We start from the raw sequence: 15,719 nt of genomic DNA, 5'->3' as shown, positions 1-15,719 counted from the left end.
TAAGAAAAGAGTTAAAAATGCAATGGCATAAGGACAAAGTTTCTAATTTGAAATAAGGTCTATGTTTGAAATCACAAGCAAAGAAAATTTTAAAAATGGGGGGGGGGGGGGGGGGAGAGATTTTGAAATTTAATAAATGGGAGGAGATGAAGAGGCTAATCCTAAGCATAAAATTAAAAGTTAAGAGTTGAAAAGATCTGACCAATGAGATGCGATCTAACAGACAAGAATGTCATATAGAAAACCGACTTTCCCTTTGGACTTTGAGTCAAGCAATAATCAGCAAGCAATTAGCAATATAAGGCATCATGAAGATCAAGGCATCAAATTAATATAGCCACGTCCAAGCAAGAAAATCCCATGGCTAGAAGTCTCCTTTGCCTTCTTATGTATCAGATGAAATACTCTTTGATCAACTCAGAAGAAGATGTTAGACACCAGATCAAAATAATAGTTGCATCAAGACCATGTAGCAAATGAATTCAAGTGGATCCAAATACTTGCATCAAATGAAAACCCAAATCACAATAACTGGTCTCAGAAATGTTGGCATTGGCCAAGTCCTTTTGCTCATGGAATGCTACCTAATTCTAAGTCCAAATGTTCAGATAAAATCCAACAGTCCACACAAACATTTTTATGGTTTTTGTTGCTTATTAAGTATTTTAAGATCCTAAGACCACCAACACAAACAAATTACACAAACATATATATACAATCACAATATATGGCTCAAATGAGCAAAGTGAAAATGGCATAAACATAAACAAGTTAAATGATATGTAAAATGACAAATGAAATGGTAAATGACTTGAATATAAATTGCATAAGGTAAATGACTTGAAAGTAAGGAAAGGTTAATAACAGATAGTGTTAGTCAAAGTTAATTAGATGTTAGTGGAGTTTTGCTTTTTAATTAATTAAGTCATTCTTTGGAGAAAACCCAACCCTCTATTCACAAGCATGGATTCTTGAACCAACATATCTTCCAAAGGAAGGAAAAAAGGCAAAGTTTCCGTACAATACCATGAAAGGGGGGACACTTACAATTTCACTTACTAGAATGTTATGCCTTTAGGGTCAAATTTAGCTCTATGTTAAGCAATCGTATTTGGACTTATGTAGAATTCACAACTATCTGAGGTCGGGCAATACAAATTTAGGTGTTAATGCATGTTAGAGATTTGGTATAATGAACCACACTCCTAAAACATACCACACACTAAAAGAAAAGATCAAATGGATGGACCTATCTCATTCATACTTGTATTGGTTCATCTAACACAAGGTTATTGATGAACCAATTAGCCTTAGGATCTTGAGATTTAATTGGTCAATAAAAGGGATGGGGAAGAATGGGATTGAAGATGAAGAGGGAGGGGAGATGAGAGAAACACAAGTTGGTCATGGGAGGAATTTTATCAAATTAAAATCATTCATTCATTTTGGGAGATGAAATGTACATTTCATCAATCCCCTAAATCCAATAATTTTAACTTAACAAAAGTCAAATCAACCTTGACCAAGGCCCAAACACATAGTCAAACATCACAAGTCAATAAAAATGGTTCAACATCATTTTTATACAATTAATCAATTAAAATGCATTTAAATTAAATTAAATTTGGTCAAAACCTAAAACCTCTTCAAAACACCAAATAAATGGCCAAGAGATTTATCCTATGTCAAACAAGGTCAAAGGACCTTAGACGGAAAATTTCATAATTTTTGAAAAGTCAGAAGTATTTTTAAACAATTAAAAATATGCACAAAAACTATTAATTCATGAAAAATATCAAAATTAATCCAAAAAATAATTTTAGTTCAGAAAATGAAAGAGGAAAATATTTAAATTTTTTTGGTGAAAGTCCCATATTTTTTTGATTAAAAATGAAATTGATATGAATGAATTAAAATAAATGGATTAAACATAAAAATCGGAAAAAAAAAGGGCTATCAGATCTCCCTCATTAATTAAGGTGGCAGATCTAATGGCCAAGCGCGCACATTCCATAATGGTCCTTAGTCAATGCGCTGCAGGCTTGGTAATCACAATGGACGTTCGAGATTAAAACAAAATAGATGGATCTTGTGGCTGAGAGGTGTGACAACACACCATCGGAGCTAGGGCTCCGGTGGACCTCACCGGACTGGTCCACCATCAACCATCACCAAAATGAAAAACAAGGATATGGATTCAAAGAAAAAATGCTCAGGAGCTTGAATTTAGCCTCAATTTTCTCCAATTCCAAGTATATAAAAAGATACAGGGATTTTAATTTTGAGGATTATGAACTGAGTTGCTTCGAATTGACCTCAAAGCAACTCAATCTTTTTGCCTACATTGGTAGGACTTCAGCCAACCAAAAATCACAAAGAATTGAGGGAGAATCGGAGAGATGAAAATTCTAGAAAATTACCTTCGAGGGAGCTTCAAACTTGCTTGATCTTGATTCCAATTGTGCTTGGCTTTATTTCAGAAGCTTGTGGAAAGTGATTAGGATCAAGAAATGGCACGGACTCTTGGACTTTAAATCTCAAAATAGATGGAGATTTGAAGCTCTATTTTCAAATGAAAACCTTCAAGATTATCCTTTAATGGTGAGGGTTTGGATTGCAGGTTCAAAGCTTGGGCATGAGGTCCTCAATTCTGAGCAATGAGGGTTGTATTTATAGCAAAAGATATTCATTTCCACACACTTCCAAGAATTTCCAATTTTAGTAATTATCTTTGCATGCTTGCATGGGCATCTGATAGGCCAATAAAGTGATGTATTCAGGTCCAAAAATGAGTGAGAATCATGCTGAAATCATGTCTTGTGGCCAAGCATTTGTGTATGAAATGTGGTAGTGAAAATCATCCAAATGGTACCTCACATTGCACCCATGTGCAAGTCCTTCATTGTTTGGCCAAATGAGGTGATTTTGAACTTTTGGAAAAGGAGATACCAAGGGGAACAACTTTCATGTTGAATACTTTTTCATTTGAGGCTTGGATCATGATGAATTTTGAGGTGGAAGTTTGGGAAATCAAACATATTAGAAAATTTTCTAAGTCCCAAGTCAAATATTCACTTCTTCCACCTTAAATAACTTTTTCAATTGACTTCAAATGAAAAACATTCCTTCATCAAAGTTGTACTTCTTTCAAACATATTCAATTAGGTCACACATTTGATCTCATTTGGATTTGGCATGAAGGAGTTATGCATTTTAGAAGTTGAGGAAAATCAGTTGTCCAATGGTAATGGTCCAAAGTGACCTATAATGTTTCCTCTTGGAACAGGAGTTTGCAAGTTGAATTTGAACTTCCTCCAAACATAAAAGTTAAATTATACATCTTTAATTTTATCATGGAATTTTAATGGCTTTCATCTCATAAAAATGAGTAAGTTATGGTCTTGGGAAGTTGACCTCCAAATTAGGGGTCAAACAAAATGACCTATAATCTTTAACAATAAAAAATGACTTTCTAAGAAAAACAAGATCTATAATTCAACATGAAAGTTTTTTGTAATGTCATTTTGAGTAACTTTGCTCTTGGAATCATTTTCATATGACAAAAATTGTAGGAGATAGGGTCTAGGGAACCCCAGTTTTGACAAGTTAACTTTCTCTGGTCAAACACCATGAACCATCTTGCTAGCTTGATATTCTCTTGACTATTGGGACTAATGGAGGATAACATAGGCATAATATGATGTAATATGAAGTATAACTTGAAATATTTGATCAAATTTTGAAGAAACTTGCTGAGGAAGTCATACAAGATAGCCAGATGGTTAGGGCTTCCAAGGCAAACAAGCTTCAAAATTCTATGTGACGATGATGGAGATCCATATATGATTCCTAAAACCAATGTGAACCATTTCTTGATTGAACTTCTTGCATTGAGGGTCTCAAACCCTAGATATAAGCTTGATAGAGCATGGATAAACACACACACTACCTACAAAAGTAACAAACTATACATTGACATATTTTTGGTATTTTGGTTAGTGAATAATGAAAAAAAAAGTATGATACAATCAAAAGTATGCTTGGTGATCCCTCTCAATGCAAACCCAATGAATGAGGGGTAAGGAGGATGCCAAGGTGTGATCCCAATACTAATGCATATGATGAGATAGCATGAGGGACCTTAGGGTCATAATTTGATTTCTTACACTATTATATAAAAAGATACAAGGATTTGAGTTTTGAGGATCATGAAATGAGTTGCTTCGATTTGACCTCAAAGCAACTCAATCGTGTTGCCTACCAAAAATCACGAAGAATGGTGAAGAATTGAGAGAGAATCGAAGAGATGAAGTTTCTGCAAAATCACATTCGAGTTGATCCAATTTCACTTGATCTTGATCTGGATTTGCTTGCTTTCTCTTCCTCTTTCTTGCAGAAACCAATTGAGATGAAAAGGGAAGTGAATTTCTGGAGTTTGAACTTCCGAATAGAAGATGAAGTTCAAGCTCAATTTCAAAAGAAATCTTCAGAAATTCTATGCAATGCATGGTATGGATTGGTCTGGAAAAGCTTGGGCAAGGCGTTCCTCTAGTTCTGATCACATTGCTTCTCTATTTATAGCCAATGCATGTGCGGATTACACACTTCCATTTCAATGTTCAAAAATAGCAAGTTTCTTCATGAGCTAGCATGGGTGTGCACAAATCCAAAACAATCATTTGAAAAGGTCCAAAATCATGCATAGGTCATGCTGAAAGTGTTGCATTAAGCCATGTATTGTTAAATTGAATTGGATCATGAAATTCTTCCAAATGGTATCTCACATTGCACCCATGCGCAAGTCCTTCAATTTTCATCCATATGGGATAATTTTGGACTTTTTAGAAAGGTGATATCAAGGGGAACAACTTTCGTGTCGAACCCTTTTTCATTTGAAGCTTGGATCATGTTAAATTTTGAGGTGGAAGTTTGGGAAATCAAATGTTCACTTCTTCCACCTTGAATAACTTTTTCTATGGACTTCAAATGAAAACATTTCCTTCATCAAAGTTGTAGAACTTTCAAGCCTCTTCCATTTGGTCATAAATGTGACCTCATTTGTATTTTGCATGAAGGAGTTATGCATTTTAGAAGTTGAGGAAAATCACTTGTTCAATGGTAATGATCCAAAGTGACCTATAATGTTTCCTCTTGGCACATGCATTTTCAAGTTGAATTTGAACTTAATCCAAACATAAAGGTTGAAATATACATCTTGAGTGTGATCATGGAATTGGAATGGCTTCCATATTAAAAGAATTGAGAAAGTTATGGTCTTAGGAAGTTGACCTCGAAACTAGGGTTCAGACAAAATGACCTATAATCTTTCACCATAAAAGATGAGTTTATAAGCAAAAATTGTTGGTGTAAGCCCTAGAGGCCAATACTTTTGGTACTTGTATCGAATTGTTTATTAATAACAAAAGGCTTTTTCTTTATTATGTTTGTTTAATAAAGTCCCTAGAATAGATAGTCCATTTAATGTATCAAGTGTGACTTAATCATTAGATCATATTAAACATAAGGACACTATTCTTAAAGTATCCGTAGTCGAGCTTTATTGTGAAGTGGGATAACATTAAAGCATGAAGACTATTATGTTTATAGACTGATGATCACATCTCATGGATCATGGATAAGGAGTTATCAAGTCTCAAACATAGGTATGAATATTAAGAGTAATATTTATACTGGATTGACCCGCTATGAGAATACTATATAGAATGTTATGCAAAGTGTCATAAGTTATTCTCATGGTGATAATGGTGTATACCACCCTTCGACCTGAAACCACTATGGACCCTAGATGTAGAGTCGAGTGCCTTATTGCTGATCAGACGTTGTCTATAACTGGATGACCATAAAGACAGTTGATGGGTACTCCACGAAGCATGCTAAGGGACATGAGTGACCTAGATGGAATTTGCCCATCCTGCGTAACAGGATAAATGTCTATGGGCCTAATATTGAACTGGACAAGGATGACACGGTCTATGCCTTGTGTTCAATATAGACATAAGGGCAAAAGGGTAATTATACACATAATTATTATCACAGAAGGATTTGTCAGATCACATGACATTTTCGTGTCTTGGGTAGCAGTGATGTGTTGCTAGATACCGCTCACTGTTTACTATGTTAAATACGTGATTTAATATAATTGTCATTGTCGCGAAAACCTATAGGGTCACACACAAAGGACAAATTAATGAGACATAGAGTAATTAAGGAATACCGTAATGTACGGTGCCCTTAAGTGAATTATAGAACATCGTAAGGTACGATGTACTTAAGTAGAATACGAAATATCGTAAGGTACCACGCGCTTAAGTGATTTTGGCATATTATAAGATATGGGTCATATACACTTGAGTGGGCTTTTTAGCTTGCAGCCCACACAAGTGGTTCTTGTCAATAGAACCCTTGTGTATAAGCATTAAAACACTTGCAATTTCGTTTCTCTCTCTCTCTCTCTCACTCAAAGCCTTCATTCGTAGCAGCTAGCACTGAGATTGAAGGAATCTGTTCGTGTGGACTGAGTAGAGGCGTTGTCTCGTTCAACGTTCGTGATCGCCACAAGAGGCAACGATTTTATCACTGATCATGCCCATTCATAAGGATCATTAAAGGAGAATTTTTTAATTCCGCTGCGTTTTGGATCGCCATTCTCCTTCAGTGGTATCAGAGCCACTTACGAAACCATGCATCTGATAGCTGTTTATTTTCTATATTTTCTGTATTAATACGATTAAAAAAATAGAATGAATCAAAGAATAAACGAGTAATTAAATTGAGATCGATCAAGTTATATATATGATATAAGTAATCCTAATGCAAAATACGGTATATATGATATACTGTTTCTGTTTCATTCATTCAAACACTTAATGATTGTTTTCCTTTGAGCGATCAATGGTCGTTTGCTTCTTGATCCGACATTAGTATGGTGAAGCAATGACGTGTTGATCAATCATACTGAATCAACAATCGAGATGTGTTTGACGGTCTGAAATTGGTGCATTAGGGTTAATGATGGCACAAAGGTTGTGTTGTCAAAGAGTTATGCATTAGGGTTAATGACGTCACAAGGGTTGTGTTGTCAAAAAGGTTATGCAATTAGGGTTGTGACTGCGCAAGAGTTGTGCTTTAAAGTATCAAATCCTCAATTTTCCCTTTTTCAACAGTGGTAACCGGTTAACGATTTTGGGGTAACCCGTTAACCCGAAACAGAATTCAATTCCTGGGCAAATTTTTCAGCATGTAACCGGTTAACACATTTTGGTTAACCCGTTAACACGAAAACAAAATTCAATTCCTGGGCAGATTTTTCAGCATGTAACCGGTTAACACATTTTGGTTAACCCGCTAACACGAAAACATAATTCAATTCCTAGGCAGATTTTCAACAAGTAACCCATTAACACATTTTGGTTAACCCGTTAACACGAAAACATAATTCAATTCCTAGGCAGATTTTCAGCAAGTAACCCGTTAACACATTTTGGTTAACCCGTTCCCGCTGACCGGGCAGCGGACCCCGGCTAACTTTGCGTAGTGTGATCGGTCGTTGAAATTTAATTTGGTTTTAATTAATTAAAAGAATTAAAATTAATAATAATAATAATAATGTGTTTATTATTATTGTCTTGTGGTGATCGGTTATGGCCTTAGTTTTCCTTTATTTTGTTTTGGGTTTTAAAATACAACCTGCATGTTGTGCCTCTCTTTTAATCTCTTAATGTAACTTCTTTTCTCATCTCACTCCCTCGTATGTAAAACGAGTTTCTTTTATGTAATGTAATGTTATGAAGAAAGAGAAGAATTCAATATCAAAGAAGGACAACCTTGAAGATCTTGCTTGGAGAAGCTTAGATCGTTATTAGGTTAACTTAGGTTCTCTCATTGGCTTGGGAGAACAATTGCGCTAGGGGCCATAACTGTTTCATTATGTATGTATGTTGATGCATGTGAATGTATGTTGATGCATGTGAGAGACGATTTATATGATAAATAAGTCGGTGAGATCAGAATAATTGCAAATTCCCTCAAATTAAATATTAAGTTTATGCTTTCCAAGTTTTAGCACTCATCAAGACTAGTATCGGATAATGTAGGTTTCGCCTACGCGAGGTGCATGTTCTATATTAGTAAGGTGCGATGGGATAATTGTAATATCCAATTGTTAAAACAATGTATCAAACTTAACTAAACAAATTATAATAAGATTATATATGTTTAGAAGCAAAAGTTGGAAATGATCCATGTGATGGATTGGAATAAGGAGTTATTCACCCAACTAAAATATTCGAGAGTTGTATTAGATACAATTGGAAAGGAGTTCCTACCTAAATAACCTAGTCTTATGTAATCCGCCTACGCGGACTTAAAAAAAGTGAATTATGGATCTCGACCCACTAGAAAATCTTCCAACGGGATTTTCCGAATCAAATGGTGAGGGTAATTTGTTTTGAGTAAAATAGTGGGAGCATATTTAATTAAAGGCCTAATTAAATATGTTATTGATACTTATATTTTCATTATTTTCATGTAGATTACCATGACAACAAACACCTCTAACAACATTTTGCGATCAATCCTTGACAAGGAAAAATTGTCTGGGATAAATTTTCTGGATTGGCACCGAAATCTGAGGATTATCCTCAAACATGATAGAAAGCTGTACGTCTTGGAGAAACCTGTTCCTGAAGAGGAACCTCCTAGTTATGCACCTAAGGCAGAAAGAGATGCTTATAAGAAGCATGTCGATGATGCCAATGAAACTGCTTGTCTCATGCTAGCTACCATGAACTCAGAGTTGCAAAAGCAACATGAGAACATGGTAGCGTTCGATATGATCGAACACCTGAAGATGCTCTATCAAGAGCAAGCAAGGCATGAAAGGTTTGAAGTTTCAAAAGCCCTTTTTCAAGGCAAGTTAGCTGAGGGAGCCCCTGTAGTTCCCCATGTGCTCAAGATGATTGGGTATGTGGAAAACCTTGAGAGGTTGGGTTTTCCCCTCAGAAAGGAACTTGCGACTGATTTGATCTTGCAATCGTTGCCAGATAGATTCAGTCAATTTGTCCTAAATTTCAATATGAATGATATGGATAAATCTCTTCCTGAACTGCTAGCCATGTTAAGAACTGCTAAGCAGAATCTGAAGTCAAAAGGGAAGTCCATTCTGATGATCGGAAATGGAAAGAGACAGAACAAAAGGCCCACCAAGCAGGGTGATAAAGGGAAAGGCAAGGAAGTTGCCAAACCCAAACCCATTGTTGCTGCTTTAAAGCCTAGTGGAGGCATAGCAAAAGAAGGCACCTGCTTCCATTGCGGTAAGACCGGACACTGGAAGAGAAACTGCCCAAAGTACCTGGAAGATAAGAAGAATGGAGTAGAGACTTCAACTTCAGGTATTTTTGTTATTGAAATTAATTTATCTACTTCTGCATCATGGGTATTAGATACTGGATGCGGTTCTCACATTTGTACCAATGTGCAGGGACTAAAAAGGAGTAGAGATTTGGCAAAAGGTGAAGTCGACCTACGAGTTGGCAATGGAGCAAAGGTTGCTGCTTTAGCCGTAGGAACTTATGTATTGACTTTACCTAGTGGTTTAATAATTCAGTTAGAGAACAATTATTATGTACCTGCAATTAGCAGGAATATTATTTCAGTTTCTTGTTTGGACAAGTTTGGTTTTTCATTTATAATAAAGAACAATTGTTGCTAGATTTATTTGAATGATATATTCTATGCTACCGCACAAATAAACAATGGGCTATATGTCCTTGATCTTGAAATGCCTATTTATAACATTAATACTAAAAGGATGAAACCTAATGAGTTAAATCCAACTTACCTTTGGCATTGTCGATTAGGCCACATAAATGAGAAACGCATTTCCAAACTCCATAAAGATGGACTGTTGGACTCTTTTGATTATGAATCATATGAGACATGTAGATCTTGTTTAATTGGAAAGATGACAAAGTCTCCATTCACAGGAAAAGGTGAAAGAGCTAATGATCTTTTGACCCTCATACCAGTATGTATGAGGACCACTGAACATACCAGCCAGAGGAGGTTTTCAGTACTTCATCACATTTACTGATGATTTCAGTAGATATGGTTATGTGTATTTAATGAAACACAAATCAGAGTCCTTTGAAAAGTTCAAGGAATTAAATAATGAAGTACAAAACCAACTAGGTAAGAATATTAAAACTCTTCGATCAGATCGAGGTGGTGAGTATTTAAGCCTAAATTTTGATGACCATCTGAAAGAGTGTGGGATCCTATCCCAACTTAGTCCTCCTGGAACACCCCAATGGAATGGTGTATTTGAGAGAAGAAATTGAACCCTGTTAGACATGGTCCGATCCATGATGAGTCACGCCGACCTTCCAAACTCCTTTTGGGGACTTGCACTATTGACAACAGCTTACACACTTAACCGTGTTCCATCCAAAAAGGTTGAGAAGACACCATATGAGATATGGAGTGGTAAGAAACCACATATGTCTTACATGAAGATTTGGGGTTGCGAAGTTTATGTGAAACGACAAATTTCAACTAAGCTTGAGCCCAAATATGACAAATGCTTATTTGTGGGGTATCCTAAAGAAACAGGAGGGTATTACTTCTACAATCCTTCTGAGGGCAAAATGTTTGTCGCTCGAACTGGAGTTTTCCTAGAAAGGGATTTTATTTCCAAAGGAATCAGTGGGAGGAAAGTAGAGCTTGAAGAAATTCAAGAATCACAAAGCATCGATACACATATGGAGGAATTAGAGAAGGAAACACAAGTAGTTGTGGAAGAGCAACTTGCTCAAGTAGAACAAGACCAGCGTAGGTCAAGCAGGATACGTCACCAATCTGAGAGATATGGATATCTCATAACTGATCAAGGTGATGTATTACTCATGGATCAAGATGAGCTTGTGACCTACCAAGAGGCCATAACTGGTCCCGAGTCTGAGAAGTGGCTAGAAGCCATGAAATCTGAAATGGATTCTATGTACACAAACCAAGTTTGGACCTTGGTAGAGCCTCCTATAGTAGTTAACCCTATAGGATGCAAGTGGGTCTTCAAAAAGAAGACTGACATGGATGGTAAGGTACATACCTATAAGGAAAGACTGGTTGCAAAAGGATATAAACAAATTCATGAGGTTGACTATGATGAAACCTTTTCACCAGTTGCAATGCTTAAATCTGTTCGGATTTTACTTGCTATCGCTGCATATCATGATTATGAAATATGGCAGATGGATGTCAAAACTGCTTTCTTTAATGGGAATCTTCTTGAGGATGTGTACATGACACAGCCTGAAGGATTTGACATACCAGAAGAAGCCCAAAAGATATGTAAGTTACAAAGATCAATCTATGGATTGAAGCAAGCTTCCAGAAGCTGGAATCTTTGTTTTGATGAAACGGTAAAATAATATGGATTCATCAAGAACGAAGATGAGCCTTGTGTTTACGAGAAGGTTAGTGGGAGAATGATCGTTTTCCCGGTATTATATGTAGATGACATATTACTCATTGGAAACGATGTCCCTACCCTGCAACAAGTAAAGTCTTGGTTGGGGAAATGCTTTTCTATGAAGGACCTAGGTGAAGCAGCCTATATATTAGGAATCAGAATCTATAGAGATAGATCACAAAAACTGCTTGGCTTAAGTCAGAGTACGTACATAGGCAAAGTTCTGAGACGCTTTAATATGCATGATTCCAAGAAAGGATTCATACCTATGCAACATGGCATGTATCTATCAAAAACACAATCCCCTTCAACTAAGGAAGAAAGGGATTGCATGAATAAGATTCCATATGCACCTGCAATAGGATCTATCATGTATGCCATGTTATGTACTCGACCAGATGTCTCGTATGCTTTAAGTGCAACGAGTAGGTACCAATCTGGTCCTGGTGATGCCCATTGGGTAGCTGTCAAGAATATCCTTAAGTATTTGAGAAGGACTAAGGACTCATTCTTGATATATGGAGGTCAGGTTGGATACACCGATGCTAGCTTCCAGACAAATAAGGATGACTTTAGATCGCAATCTGGTTATGTGTTTTGCTTAAACGGTGGCACTGTGAGCTGGAAAAGTTCAAAGCAAGATACAGTTGCTGATTCTACAACCGAGGCCGAGTATATTGTTGCCTCAAGTGCAGCAAAGGAAGTTGTTTGGATCAAAAAGTTCATTAGTGAACTTGACATAGTTCCTAGCATTGTGGATCCCATTGGTCTCTATTGTGATAACAATGGTGCTATCGCACAAGCTAAGGAGCCTAGATCTCACCAACGATCCAAACACATACTTAGGCGTTATCACCTCAATCGAGAGATAATAGATAGAGGAGATGTGAAAATATGCAGAGTACCTACACTTGACAATATTGCTGACCCACTGACAAAGCCTCTTGCGTAGCAGAAGCATGATGGCTATACTAGATCTTTGGGCATTAGGGGTATGCCTGATTGGCTCTAGTGCTAGTGGAAGATTGTTGGTGTAAGCCCTAGAGGCCAATACTTTTGGTACTTGTATCGAATTGTTTATTAATAATAAAAGGTTTTTTCTTTATTATGTTTGTTTAATAAAGTCCCTGGAATAGATAGTCCGTTTAATGTATCAAGTGTAACTTAATCATGAGATCACATTAAACATAAGGACACTATTCTTAAAGTATCCGTAGTCGAGCTTTATTGTGAAGTGGGATAACATTAAAGCATGAAGACTATTATGTTTATAGACTGATAATCACATCTCATGGATCATGGATAAAGAGTTATCAAGTCTCAAACATAGGTATGAATATTAAGAGTAATATTTATACTGGATTGATCCGCTATGAGAATACTATATAGAATGTTATGCAAAGTGTCATAAGTTATTCTCATGGTGATAATGGTGTATACCACCCTTCGACCTGAAACCACTATGGACCCTAGATGTAGAGTCGAGTGCCTTATTGCTGATCAGACGTTGTCCATAACTGGATGACCATAAAGACAATTGATGGGTACTCCACGAAGCATGCTAAGGGACATGAGTGACCTAGATGGAATTTGCCCATCCTGCGTAACAGGATAAATGTCTATGGGCCCAATATTGAACTGGACAAGGATGACACGGTCTATGCCTTGTGTTCAATATAGACATAAGGGCAAAAGGGTAATTATACACATAATTATTATCACAGAAGGATTTGTCAGATCACATGACATTTTCGTGTCTTGGGTAGCAGTGATGTGTATCTAGATACCGCTCACTGTTTATTATGTTAAATACGTGATTTAATATAATTGCCAATGCCGCGAATACCGATAGGGTCACACACAAAGGACAGATTGATGAGAGATAGAGTAATTAAGGAATACCATAATGTATGATACCCTTAAGTGAATTATAGAACATCGTAAGGTACGGTGTACTTAAGTAGAATACGAAATATGGTAAGGTACCACGCGCTTAAGTGATTTTGGCATATTATAAGATATGGGCCATATACACTTCAGTGGGCTTTTCAGCTTGCAGCCCACACAAGTGGTTATGTAAATAGAACCCTTATGTAGAAGCATTGAAACACTTGCAATTTTGTTTCTCTCTCTCTCTCTCTCTCTCTCTCTCTCTCTCACACACACACACACACACACACACACACACACACACAAAGCCTTCATTCGTAGCAGCTAGCACTGAGATAGAAGGAATCCTTTCGTGTGGACTGAGTAGAGGCGTTGTCATCGTTCAACGTTCGTGATCACCACAAGAGGTAACGATTCTATCACTGATCATGCCCATTCGTAAGGATCATTAAAGGAGAATATTTAAATTCCGCTGCGTTTTGGATCGCCATTCTCCTTCAAAAATAGCTCTTGAGTTCAACATGAAAGTTGTTTGGTATGTCATTTTGAGTAACGTTTATGTTTGAATAATTTTCATATGACACAAATTGTATGAGATAGGGTCTAGGGAACCCGAGTCTTGACCAGGTTGCTTTCTCTTGTCAACCACCATGAACCATCTTGCTAGCTTGATATTCTCATGACTTTTGGGGATCATGGAGGATCATATATGCATAATATGATGTAATATTAAGTATCCCTTGAAACATTTGATCAATTGTTGCAGAAATTTACTGAAGAAGTCACACACGATACCCAGATGAATTAGATGTGAGCTTGAGGGAACATAGGTGAGCATACACACTTCCTACAAAAGAAACAAATTATACATTGACATATTTTTGGTATTTTGGTTAGTAAATAATGAAAAACAAAGTATGATACAATCAGAAGTGCTTGGTGATCTCTCCCAATGCAAACCTAATAAATGAGGGGTAAGGAGGATGCCAAGGTGTGATCTCAAAGCTAATGCATATGATGAGATAACATGAGGGATCTTAGGGTCAAAATTGGGGTCTTACAGCTGTCCCTATTTAAGGATATTCTAACTGAGGAGGTGAAGGTTAAAATCTTTGTATCGACTCAGTAGAATGGACTTAAATAACAACGTCTAGAGACAAATTTTGGTCCCTAAGAGACCTCATGATGCATATGACATGAATGTTAAAAAGAATCTCTGTGAGGAAAATATTTCCACAAAAGAAAAGAATCCGGAGAGATTGAAAGTCCACAGGAGTATAATGCATTCCATAAGGAAAACTCACTGGGGAGACAAATATTCTTGGGGATAAAAAGTTGTGCGTAGGCCAGGCTACGACTTGAAAAGTGTTGGAGACACGCGGGGAATTTCCATAAATGGAAAGACTCGGCCGGGGATAAAGGAGAATCTGCAGGGGAAACAGGTAGATCAGAACCAAACTGAAATACCTGAACCAAACTCAACTAGGGAGGAATGCACTTTAACACAGTAGTAACGGAATTACATTACCTATTACCAGTTACTGGGTAGGAAGATAATGTATTTCGCAAGAGAGACATCCATTACCGATTAGGGTAAACATATCAAGGATGAGGAAAGGGAGTTATGTTTGTTACCCATTACTGGGTAAGAACAACCTGCTGAGGAGAATATCAAATAGGATTTACAACTACCGGTTACCGGGCAGAAGACCAAAGAGAGAGAATATTTGTCACTGGTTAAAGTGAACATGTCAAGGATAGACTCAAGGGGAAGAATATTCGTCATCGGCTAGGATGAACATATTAAGGATAGACTGTCGGGGAAAAGTAGGAGTTATATCTATCAGCTACTGGATAAAATACCGAAGAGAGAATATTCGTCACCGGTTAGGATGAACATATCAAGGATAGACTCAGAGGGGGAAACATGATTTACAACTACCGGTTACTCGGTAGAATACCAAAGAGAGGAAAAAACATGCCATCGGCTATGATGAACATATCGAGGATTAACTCTCTGGGGAATGAAATAGGGATTACCACTACCTTTTTACTGGGTAGAAAACCGCAAAGAGAGAATATCCATCATTGGTTAAGATGAACATATCAAGGATAGACTCGAGGGGAAGAACATCCATCATCGGTTAGGATGAATATATCAAGGATAGACTACCTGGGAAAAGTAGGAATTGGATTACTATTATCGGGTATTGGGTAAAAGCAAGCTACTCGCAAACCAAAAAGAATATTAGTAGCTACTGGGTAATAAACTTTCAGGAGGCCAAAAGCATCTATCTAGGTAAGAGCTAGAAAGAAACGACCAAATAAAGAATCGACCCGA

The sequence above is a fragment of the Lathyrus oleraceus genome, chromosome 6 (genome assembly GCF_024323335.1).
Source record: "Lathyrus oleraceus cultivar Zhongwan6 chromosome 6, CAAS_Psat_ZW6_1.0, whole genome shotgun sequence".
Taxonomy (NCBI): Eukaryota; Viridiplantae; Streptophyta; class Magnoliopsida; order Fabales; family Fabaceae; genus Lathyrus; species Lathyrus oleraceus.
The sequence above is the reverse complement of the archived record's forward strand: the minus strand, read 5'-3'. Positions refer to the sequence as shown.